The following is a 12,677-nucleotide window of genomic DNA, read 5'->3' as shown; positions in this document are numbered from 1 at the left end:
AATTATTGGCATAATTTATCGTTAATTAAATTATGTACAAAATCAATTTAACCTTTAAATATCATGCACATATCTGATATTCGGGTACATTCCGAAGAAATGCTTACTTAATTCGTGCATGCATGCATTCATAAACTTAATTGGGATGGCAGCATCAGTTTAATATTCACAACCAGATCTATAATTATTGAAGACGGCAAATACAGTATCATTATTATAAATTACTATGTTACTTTTATATTAGCAGTGTTTGTATTTCTTGTTGATACAATCATTTTGATGATACGAATCTTTGTGACTACATAGTATATATGCTTGTGCCCTGAATTTTCTGTTATTGAGTAATTCATAAATTTTCGTTAATTGTCCTGAACACTCTTCATTATAATATTAGCTATTTTTATAAAAGTACCGCTTAATACTATTCGTCAGTTTTAAACATTATTTGTGACAAACAAATTGATTGACGAATGTTTTGAATTTGATCTAATTTAGACAAATTGTCATTTTAATAAACTATAATATTTAGTTTGTAATTATTTACGTCAAAAACACCTTTTTTTTTAATTTCACTTTTTTCTCTGTCTTTTTTTTTTCAAGCTATGGCTTCGTCTATTCTTATTCGTTGAAGTGTTAAACGTGAAGGTGACGTCATCTGTATCTGTAAGCTGAATGTCATTAAGCCTCACATAATGTATGTGATCGGAAGCCCGACTGCGGAATCTTAAGCCGATCTGACTGTCACCCAGTCTATTGTGCTGCTCGGACTTATCTCACTGGTAACGAATAATTTACATGACAAAAAGTTCTTTGTTTAAGTCACCAAAAAGATCGTACATATAATTTAAATTTCTAATTATATGCAGTATGTAGGATTTATTTTATCTTATTTCTAATACAGAAAGGTATTTTTTTTATTAGCTTCACATGTATGTTTGTATGTTTGTTTGTAACCGACTTCTTTGGGCGCGATTTTGACGCACTTTAAACGGCCAGATTTCGTTCAAACTTTGTAGTTTTATTGAATACCGATGACAATACACTAATTTGATAAAATTATTCCATTTTTCAATTTGCAAAATATGATTTTTGTTAATTTATATAATTTTCATCTAAAGTCGATAAGGTTAGAAACTTTATTAAAATTAAATAAACAAGCTATTATAAATAAACCAAACTAAAAAGTAGAAAATAAATTTTAATAAATTTAAATTAAGAAAAAAGTGCTAAAATTTCAATAAATATAAATCAATAATGGTGTGAATAAAAAAAATGTATTTTATTTTAAAAAAAGCGTGGGGTGCTTTTTAAGATATTATCGAAATGATAATCACTCCACTCATATCTGTCAATAAAATATTTATAACTATTGACGCCATGCACTAAATACAATATAATAATATAAAAGTATTTTTGTTCCTCCCCTTTTATTAGGTGAAGTAATATATAACAAAAATAAGATTAAATTTGGAACATTCGAGTGATGTTAATAAGAAAGATCTAAAAACAATCTCTGTTACCTTTAAAACAGATGGTATTGTTACAAATATAAAACTGTTTACAACGTTATAAAATTATCTATGAATTTTATTAATTTTTATATAGGGAAGGTCGCCGCAGTGTTGCTTACACGGTATATATACCTTTTTTATTAGTTTCGGTTGTTGTTGGAACAATTAAATTGGTATAACGTTCTAAATATATTGATCCTACATAAAAATACCATTCATTCATTCATTCATTCATTCGTTCGTTCGTGCCCTAATTTAATTAATTTGTAAAGGAGTAATGCCGTGGCCCGCTTTGCATAATTCTATTGACCGCAGCAATTTCTTAATTAACGCCACTTACTCTACTTATGATCTGACACACTTCACTTCCTTGTAATAAAATAAAATACATGTAAAATTTAACTTCATATCTATTTTCATATAATACTTAAAAAATAAATAACATCAGTGCTTAACAAAAAATTCCTTTGAGATTATTCAATCTTCTTTATGTATTTACAACCAAAATATTTTGTTTAATGTTTGATTTAAAAAAAAATATAACTTGAAATAATATTTTGATATTAAAGTTTATAAGGATATTTCATTGAGTAATATCTCCACGTTCCTCTCTTCAGACCGTGTGACAGGCTAATGTTGGTCTCGTCTCAATATTAATAGTCAATTTGATTCTGATGTATGTCGATTGCTTTTGCATAATCCGCTGATTGATTAAAATAAAGATGACATGATGTATACACTGTGCCGTTGACGTCCTGGCAATAAATAAGACTTGCTTACAAATATTATCTTATGTACTATAATAATTTTAATATAAGTATATTTTTTTAGTTTCAGTTTTGTATTGTTTTTGTATTTTTATCATATAGTATTCTATGTCTCTTTGCTTAAAACTGAATATTTTACATTTGTTAACTCACCACCTTATTTATTGACTGTATTGTCTTGAATAATTAAAATAGTTTGGTGTAATAAAAGTTAATTTTTGTCAAAATTTTAATAAGTTCGTGTGATCAATATAAATTAAACTTATAATGTATTAAGTTCGGAAAGCACCAGTTTCTTAGCTGGTGGCACAACAAAAAAATATTTCGTATTTATGTTATTTATTGTCTTAACTTTTTAGTAAGTTCAGAATAAAAAATAAAAGAGAGTCGGAACAAATAATTCCATCAGCGTTTGTCTTCACTTCTATATTTATAGCTAGTTAAGTTTTGTTCTACCGTCTGGTTTAACAACGGTCTTGTTGTGTGCGGAATTAGACATTGTTTTACTACTTTATATATATATTAACAATGAACAGACCTGCCGTGTGTGCCACAGATAAAAAATTGTGAAAAGTAATTTTCTAAAGAAATATTAATTTCTTATCGTGTAACCTTCATGTAGTGAATAATAAAAGATTATGATCTGTAAAAAAATGGAAGAAGAATTTGTAACAATACTAATCATATCGAAAAAATTATGTTCACGGTCTATAAAAATATGAAATTTATAAAAGTAACGACTTAACTATAATTAACGATTATATAAAAGATACGTGGCTATTATTTTTTTTCGGGAATTATTGTTCATAAGGATTTCCAAGAGCATGGATTGGTAATGATTTCTGCGAATTGATAGGGGTAACTCATTTAAGTATCATTCAGACAATAACACGTAGAAAGATTGATGGAGAGTCTGATGAATAGAATCTTTCGTTGGCCGAAGTCCGTTATGATCATCAGATACTAAGGTAAATTAACATTCAATATATGCAGGACAAGGACGGTACAAGGCTTGAATAATATTTATCTTAGATGGAGAATTCCAAGCTTTCTTTATCTCAAACAGTAAGCGTTTTAAAAATACCGATGGATACCTTTACAAGTAAAGCGTTTAGAAAGATATCTACTTTATTAAGATATGAAAAATAAATAAGAAATATATGTATAGTTGAAATTGTATTAAAATTATATTGTGTCGTTAAAGAGTAGTATGCATTGTGTATTATTTTTGGGACACTCATATTAATAATGTCATCTGATATAACTATTTAAATAAACGCTTTATGTTTTCGTGAGATGAAAAGTCTTAGTGTTTTATTAATTGCTTTCTATAAAGAATTTGAGTTAATTTTTGGTCTTCGTCTGGTAGTACTAAACTGACGTGTGCTGTGTCAGGATTTATTGTTTGAGATTAATTTAAAAGGATTATCGGCGAAAGGATCTGAAGCGGCGTTGAAAGAAAACCTTATGGTTTTTATTACGTAAAATACATAACCTCTAAATACATTAAAGGTTAAAAATTCCTTCACTTTTTTTAGATTTGGATATTATAAAGTCTTCCTTTTCATTCACTTAATTACTCAACTTGAAACGTCTTCATATTATGATTCATACAATTTCTTTGACATAATAAAAAAATAATAATATCAATTAACTGTTTGAATTAATTGATGTTATTATTATTATTATTGTGACAGATGATATAAAAAATATATACCAAGAATAAATAAATAAATCAATAAAGCGTCACAACACTAACGGATCGGATGCATATGGTGTAATACTCAGGTACGCTTCGATGGTCTGTACAATGTATGACATATTTCACTAACGGTATTATGAAAACGTTGGGACATCAAAAGCCTGTTGTCGCTTAATATTAAGTTTATAGCCCATAATGTTGTCTAATGAAATTTATTTATGTAATAATTATGCTTATTTCTAAATACTAGTTACTTGAACGATACTAATGATGTAACAAAATTTGTATTTATATTTGAATTTGGAATTGGAATTGGGATTGTTAGTTCATTAATATAAATTGCTTTCATATATAATAAATGATTAGTCACGGTATAATGAAATAAAACAATATGTCTGAAAAGAAACTCGAACAATGTCAACGATCGCTGTTAAAAAGATATTTTTTTTTATCTGTGACAAATCGTAAACAGCTGATAAAACATTAAAATATATCGGTCAAAATATATATAGCTTGTATTTATTTTGTATTGTATGCTAAAATAAATTTATGTCATATACTATTGCTTAAAAATAACAAAGACGTCTAAAATGTAGACATTATTTAATATGTAAACGGTTATCGTTAATTACCTTTAGAAAAAAAATCACTGTTGAAAAACAAAATATTATTTCTATTATATTTATCATATAATATGAATATACATCTAACCGACTGTTAACGCGGAATGTCGAAAATAAATGTCATGTGCTCTCCCCCTCGTAAAACTATTTCGATGGTGTCCAAATGACTGAGCACAACGGTTCTGCAAATAGTATACAGTTAGCATTTGTGTTGTTCGCGTTATCTTTACATCATTCCATTGTATTGGAATGACATTTGAAAGAAGTTTGAAAATAGAATAAATATATTTGATGTTCGGAAGAGGTCCGTTATGATTTGGCATATTAAAAAAAATCAATTTAGTTTTTTTATTTCGAATATTTTTTGTAAATGACAGAAAATGATACTGGCTAATTAAAATTAATTATTGGTCATACTTGATTATTCATTATTCCTACATATATTTGTCCAATGTATCTTGGTTTAGCATATATGTTAGTAAGACTAGTATAACGACGATCCGATAAACACAAAACAAAGAAATGTCAAAATAACAATACACTGTTTATTTTCACACATTTCATAACCCGCTGTGATCGTTCAAGCAAAATACAGTAGGATACATATTAAATAATCATTAATATTAAATTTCAAACAGTGTCACGTCCGTCCCTTTAAGCTCCGTCACTTTGATAAGCTCTTTGAAGTGTTTGAAGTTTACCTGACAAACTGACAGTTTTATTCACATCTCTGATTGACTGAATAAAGAAGCATGATTTGAATTTTTTATCTTGTTTTTACTCGTTGGCTTTATTCGTTGTGGCCATATTTAAATAATGAGTTTGTAAAAGTTTTATGTATGGTTTAATTAAATATTTATTATCGATATAACTTACTGAAACAATTTAGAGACGAATCTAATTTTATACTCAAAAAAACGATTTTCTAGAAACATCAGCTTAAATTTCTGTGTTTTTATCGAAATTATTACTTCATAATTCTAACGAAGGAGAATTTATTTTGGATATTACTTTGAATTCACTTTAAAGGTTGCTTTGGAAATAGAATACTTAATAAAAGATGCATCTATATTCGCTGGAAGTGTATTGCCATAAATCTGCAAACTATGATCTGCGACACATAATCAATATTAAGTTCTTTTGTTTTCTTTATTCTGACAGATGACATATAGTCTGCATCTTGTTTCTGAACTGTACTGTTATTTCTGGACGTGTACAAATAATTGCCTTACAGAGGTTTTGAGGGATCCATACACTTTTGCGTATTTATACAACAATAGACTCAATGAATACTATAAACAAGGCCTAAAATCATTCAAGTCTTATTTTTATTACATCAAAATGTAATTACGTTCATAGTAACAATTTCAATTGCTTAATTGAATAAGTTTGTATGTAGCCATATGATGTTTTCAAAAATGGAATCCTTTTATTGTTTTGTACTTTTAAATCGCTTCAACATCAATCCAATTAAATACATCCAATGTCGTGACAAAATTTCACTCAATTAATAAGCTCTCTCAGTTCGTTCACTTCAAGGACGCCATTTATAAAGATCTCCGCGTACATAAATTATTTTGTTGCCGCAATAAATAATTCGATATCTTATATAAAGATACACACTTGAACCCGAGTTCAGCTTACTACTAGCAATCATTTTTATTTGTCTTCCAAATATAAGGAGGGAGACAGTAGTTTTATTCAAACCTAACCTTTATTGCATGGCAATAAAAGCGAATTATTTTGATGGCTTTGATGTGATTTGTGTAAAGCGTAATTGAGATCATTTTCGAGGTTATCTGTACTTGAATATATGGGAAGGTTAGTTTTATGTAGGCAGATTTTATTAAATAAATGATTAATAACACATGTGGAGACGTACTTTTTGATATAAAGATAAAAAAAGTGTTATTTCCTGACAAAGGTCACTTTGTAATAGTTCACTATATCATTTATTTTGTTACAATTTGATTTATAAGTAGGTTATACTCTACAAAAACTATATATGCTTTCTTAACCCGTATATATACATTCATATATATTAATTGGCTCTGAAACTCGTGATCACTAATCAAGTTGTAGTCAAGACATATATATCATATGCCGTATCTATTCAGGAGAAGTAAGGATATTTTAGTGTATCTGAGAATAGTCAAAGTATTGTATCTAAGTGAAATGTTTATTATTCCACTAATTCCGTTAATGTTGGTCGAGGTGGGTCTGTGTTCGGCGTTTATTGCGTGCGCATTAGCGGACGGCGTCTCAAACGATCAATTAGAACTATCTGGAGACGAATACTGATAAGGGATTTTAGTTCTCGTGGTGCAAGTCATAAGCGACATGTTCTTTATATTTAATACGTATTTATTTTATGTGTATGTTATATATAGGTGGAAGTTTAGGGCTTGTTATTTTAAGCTAAAACCTATTTTTTTTTGGATCCCGAATGCATTAAAAAAAATTTATCTTTTTGCTGGTATGAATTAGTATGAATTCTCTTACAAAAAGTACAATATGGACTCAGATAGATAAATTCAGTTATATATATGTATATAATCGCTGATTTTTCATAACTTAGCCCAATGGATGCTATTTAATTTCAACCATAAGTTAAAGTTTTGTAATTGAAACTAGTGAGAGTTTGTATCGAAACATGTTAATTGATTTCAAATTCAAAATACAAACCATCGAAGTAAGCGAGATAAAGCGGCTTTATATATATGAGTACAGTGAATATTTTTTAATTGACACGTGACTTATTAAGTCTTAGTCGTTACTTTAGTCGTTGGGCGATTTACGAATCAGATTTTGTTTTGTGTGAATATTGACGCAGTTTTGAATTTGTTATTTAGGAGTTATTAAATCTTCATACTTTTTGATAAAAAAAATATATGTTTTATTTCATATTTATTTATGTATTAGTATCTCAGAAAAAACATTCGTCGGAAATCAAATAAACATTGTACAAAGGATATAACTAGCTTTTTAATTTAAGTCAAATTGTTTTTTTTTTTTCGTAAGATACATTCCAAATTTGAAATGAAATTAATCTGTTGGAGCAAGGTCCGAGGGAAAACATCAGGTTACATATTCTGGTCGCTGCTTCTCTCATCTAACGACAATAAATTTAGATGTAGGTTTGCTCCTGAAGAAGAAGAAGTAGGCTTGATTTATTTATATTTATAATTGCATCAAGTTTTTCTTGAGTAATCGTCTTGACAGATCTGTAGAATAAACTACATTTCACCATCAGCATTGGTCCTGCAAAAATACTCACCAGTACCTTTTTTCGAGTCCACTTCCGCTTGGGGCAGGATTTGACCGGTTCTCCAGCACTCAACCTCTGCGATGAACATTTCCCATTGACTCATATCCACTTTTTAATACAATTAATTTTATGTTCTTCATAAATTCAAGCGTATCTATTTATTTAGCTACAATGATATTATATCATATTCGTAATTCTAAATAATAACAAATAAAAGAAATAAATTTATCCACAGAAATAAATTGCACAAGCATTATTATAAATTACATACAGCTCTGGAATTGTTGCCTTAAATAGGTTTGAGATCAAGGCCTCTGATTCGGTAGAACGCAAACTTCATTTGTACAGAACTAATTTGGATAAAATTGAAACACTTAGTTACATATTGATAAAAATTAATTACGAATGGGTAATTGTAATATGCATAGATTACGTTTATGTGTCGAGGTTTAATTATAAAGAAAAACAATAAACAAACTATTTCGCTTTTAAAAGTTCACAAATCCTTACCACGATAACGAATGTTCCACATATTAAAAATAATCAGTATTTACTCACTGCTTAGCAGTTTACAAAGGTTCAAACAAATTTTGTTGTATAATTTTTTCGTATATTAAAGTAATTACGCCGAGAGCAAAATTTTCTAATTTGTAACTGACACAATTATCAATTCATCATGACATCGGCTGTACATAAATCACAAATCCTGTCCATGTTTCAAACATTATAACGATAGCTGAAATAAATGACGATAGATGTAATAAATGCACCAATCGCTTCGTAACATTCGACAGGATTCCTAAGCAGTTATACGCAAGTGGAAAACAAATTAATTGACCTGTCATTTTAAAGCGTCCGTAATTTCCATATTTATATCAACAGACTTCCAATGAGATAAGTAGTATACTTCCGTTTTTTTTAATCTGATTCGCTTGATATTGTTGACTTTGTCTTTTATATACTCTGTTAAAAAATACTCAAGAAGAACGTAAATCTCACCAACAATTGCATTAACAATTGACTATAGAAAATGATATATTGTTTTTTCGTGTAATTTTGTCGTTTTCGCGATGATTATTATCTTCTTTTATGGAATTTCGTTAATTTTGATGATATTTGTAGGTAGTCGTACAAGATAGGATAGCTTGGCGTTTACTTTTAATTCAAATAAATAACTTGTGGTACAATTCTTTGTTTGTTTTTGTCGACTCGGTTCTGTACGAGCAGGGTTTATGATAATATAATTAATTCAACATTACTTAATAAAACCATTATTTAATCTAATCTCATTCCCATGTTCCTTAAAAAGTCGTTTTAAATTAACATTTACGGCCACTTTTATTCTTGCGATAAAAAAAAACAAAATGACATTTACTGTCCGTTCAGAAACAACAAATAAAAGTATCTGTCCTTAATAGAGTTCTTGTCGCATTTGCATTAAGACGGTTTACGGACATTAAAAAAATATTTATGTCTCCCATGAACATCTTTTTTAAATACATTTTTTACTTTTCACCTATCTAGATGAATTTATTATTGCACTCAGAAGATATTTTATATTATTTACTATCTGGCTCTTTAGTAATACATTTAAATTGTTAATCAAAGCCACACCCACGTGTTTGAAAAAAGAAATGAGATGAAAATAAGGTGTCTCACGTTATTTTCATCTCATTTCAAAGAAAGTTATTTATATTATTTTTAATTTGGATGTAAAAGATATATTAATAGCAGCGTGAAAAGTACCATTGTTTTCAGTCGAATGATTTAATATACGTATGACGACCGCACTTCTCAGCGGTCGTCTGTCAAACGTACTAAGTGCCTCGTGCTGTATGACATTAATATTCTCCAGAAATACTTACCGTTGTGCTTTTATTATTTTTTTTATTTTAACCTCGTACTTTTCACTTCTCTTAAACTCATTACCTAATGTCATTAACCCCATTCCTGTGTTAAAAGTCAAAACAAGTCCGTTTTGGAATTGAAATATGCTTGCCCAGATCTATTGTTTGTGTGTTACGCGTGTGCGTATGTATATACATATATTGTGCCTGTGCGTGTGTTATAAAATGCTTTCCGCGATATCTCATTGAAGTTTAATGTGTAAACAATTGATTTGTAACAGCTATTATGTTACATATCTTTGATGTTGTGTTAATGCGTTAGTGTTATGAAATAGCTACAGAATTGTTAAGAGAATTAAGAACATTGGTTTAATGGGAAGTTTTTTTTAAGTTTTGTTGATAGTCTATGTGATTGATAGACTGCACATTGGTGTATTATTTTACGTAATACTACATACTATTATATTATATAACACAATTAAACATAAGTATATTAATAAAACCATGACTAAAACAGTCTTTACCTAGAGTATCTATAAATCAAAGTGTAATGGGGAATTAAACAGTCATAAAGCAAGGGAAAGCTGGAGAGAATTTACTGAATTGAACTAATTTGATGTCGCAATGTATTTAAACATTAAATAATATATTTGTTTCTCTTATAAAATATATATTTTTTTATAATATTATAATAGCGATGATACAAATTGTAAAATGAAATTACTTAAAATCTAACTAATGATAAAGTAACCCAGATTAAGTGTAACTTAACCAAACCGTTATTATAAAATATGTCCCTTCAAGAAATATTAGATTATAAACGATAATTAATTAAAATCAAAAAGAAATTACCTAAGTGTACTCATTAACGAGTGCGCTATCAATTTAAAGTATAAAAATTGAGAAGGCATAAATTAAAACTCACTCAAGTCTATGTTAATACGACGCTAACTATTATACATTAAGTTAGTAAGTAACAAGTCGAGTCTAGTCCCCCGTCCTACCTACTGATTGTCATCCAGCATCATTAAATTATCTTACAATTAATTCACAATAGCTGTACATGTTTGCTTCTACTCTGAACTTGTTATGTCATCGCCACTTGATGTAGAATAATGCATTGTAAATGATTCTCGACGGACTCGAGTGCTTCACTTTCCATTACGTGATACTCGTTCAAGAGCTCGCTGAGATGCGACTCTCGACTGTTCATGGATTGTAATTATTAAGTATGGCCTTAATTTATTGTTGCACGCTACCGTTCAGAGTGAAATGCGTCTTATACTTCGTTGCAGCAGTTTGAGTTATAACATTAAAAATTTATAGATATTAAATTGATTAAAAATTTTGGTTTCCTAAGTTGAAAACGATGTGATAAACTCGTTCGGATTAAATCCGCCAAAAAATAATCAAGGAATTATTTACAATCTTAAGTTGTCTATGAAGTTTTAAAATTCAATCATAATTTAAGATTAATTTACAAATAATATTTCTTTCAAATCTGATGTCAATGTCGTGCCTACGTTACTATTAATAATCGGTTAACAAGTAAAATTTAACGCGTTGTAACTGTAATTTATTATATGTAACAATGCCACCACCTTAATCGATTACACGCCTCGTATTAAATCACTCTCTTCCTTTTATTTTTTATATTTTTGTTATCCGCCCTTAGTTCCATTCTAATTAAAACTTATGATATATCAGAAGCCCCTACTTTTAACATACAATGCTTTGTACAATGCCGCCCCATTTTGACCTCTATAACACCCAACATACAAAGAGCCCTGACGTATCTGTGATTCAAAAAGATTTTTTCCTTTGCACGGGGTTCTATCGAAGCTGGGTCTTTGTCAAACGAACAATTCCTCGCGTGAATACATCCAAGCAATCACAGTCTGTATTCAATGCTTTCACGGTTTAGTATGGATTAAGTTCTAGTTACAAAAAAATTTACCAACACACGGTTCTTTTATACTATAATAAAAAAGTAATATGAATTACAACGAATAATTACAGACAACAAAACATACATATATAAAAAAAAAATAAAGACCATCGTGTAAAACAATGAATGATTTTATTTGACAGAATTGTAAATACTAGAAATTAATCTTATTAAATTATTAACATAATTAGGATGAGTAAGTTAAACGAAAGTATGTTTTTTTTTTTATAAATAGTGAAATTAAAATAAAACGCGAATCATATACGAGAAATATACTCGGTATATGCTTATTTAAGGTAATTTAGTTCAATATATACAATTAATACTGAAACAAGTGGTATGGTGACAATAAAAATCGGAGTTACTTCAATAAACAGCTGTCAGTTTGATAGAAAGTTGACGTTTAAATTTTAATAGACGTCAATTGATCGTGATTATTGGAGTGAGAGTTGTATCGTTTTCTGATTATAATGAACAGTTTTGATCGAGCGTTGATTCGTATTAATTGAACTTGTTATATGACCTCGATGTTATAGTAATATAAATAATGTTCATGTTCATGACTTAATTGTAAATTAATCACGAATAATAGCATTCGTGGGTAAGTGTTGTAATTTGATATTTTTCTCGACGCTGTATTTAAGTTTTCCTTATTATTTACTGACTGGCTAGTAGTGTCACTTTCGGTTCAGTATTTTTTAATGCAATTGATTCAGTAACGAGACGCTGAGTGCTCTAAGCCAATGTCCATCTTAATGTAAAGAAAGAATATTATCCTAAATCACGATGACGACATTGCATTGTTTTTACCTTTTCCTAAACGATTTTAATGGACTGCTATGCACTGCTATCCAAGATTTTCTCGTCTACACAAATGAAACTATATTTTTTGTATATACGTATTTAATTTTATCGTTTTATTTTAACAATTTCAACACGTTTCTATTACTTTTTAGCACTCTTGATGACGGACAGACGAGATTTAGGTGTCTGTCAATAAGTCTTGTTATT

The 12,677-nt window shown here is 28.8% G+C and overlaps 1 protein-coding gene across 1 annotated transcript in view; it reads left to right on the top strand.

The window, feature by feature from the left end:
- LOC116771826 (putative phosphatidate phosphatase) overlaps positions 1–12,677 on the top strand; it is a 49,151-nt gene that overhangs the window by 27,119 nt on the left and 9,355 nt on the right. The gene's annotated exons all lie outside the window — the stretch shown is intronic.

The sequence above is a fragment of the Danaus plexippus genome (assembly GCF_018135715.1).
Source record: "Danaus plexippus chromosome 16 unlocalized genomic scaffold, MEX_DaPlex mxdp_31, whole genome shotgun sequence".
NCBI lineage: Eukaryota > Metazoa > Arthropoda > Insecta > Lepidoptera > Nymphalidae > Danaus > Danaus plexippus.
The sequence above is the reverse complement of the archived record's forward strand: the minus strand, read 5'-3'. Positions and strand labels throughout refer to the sequence as shown.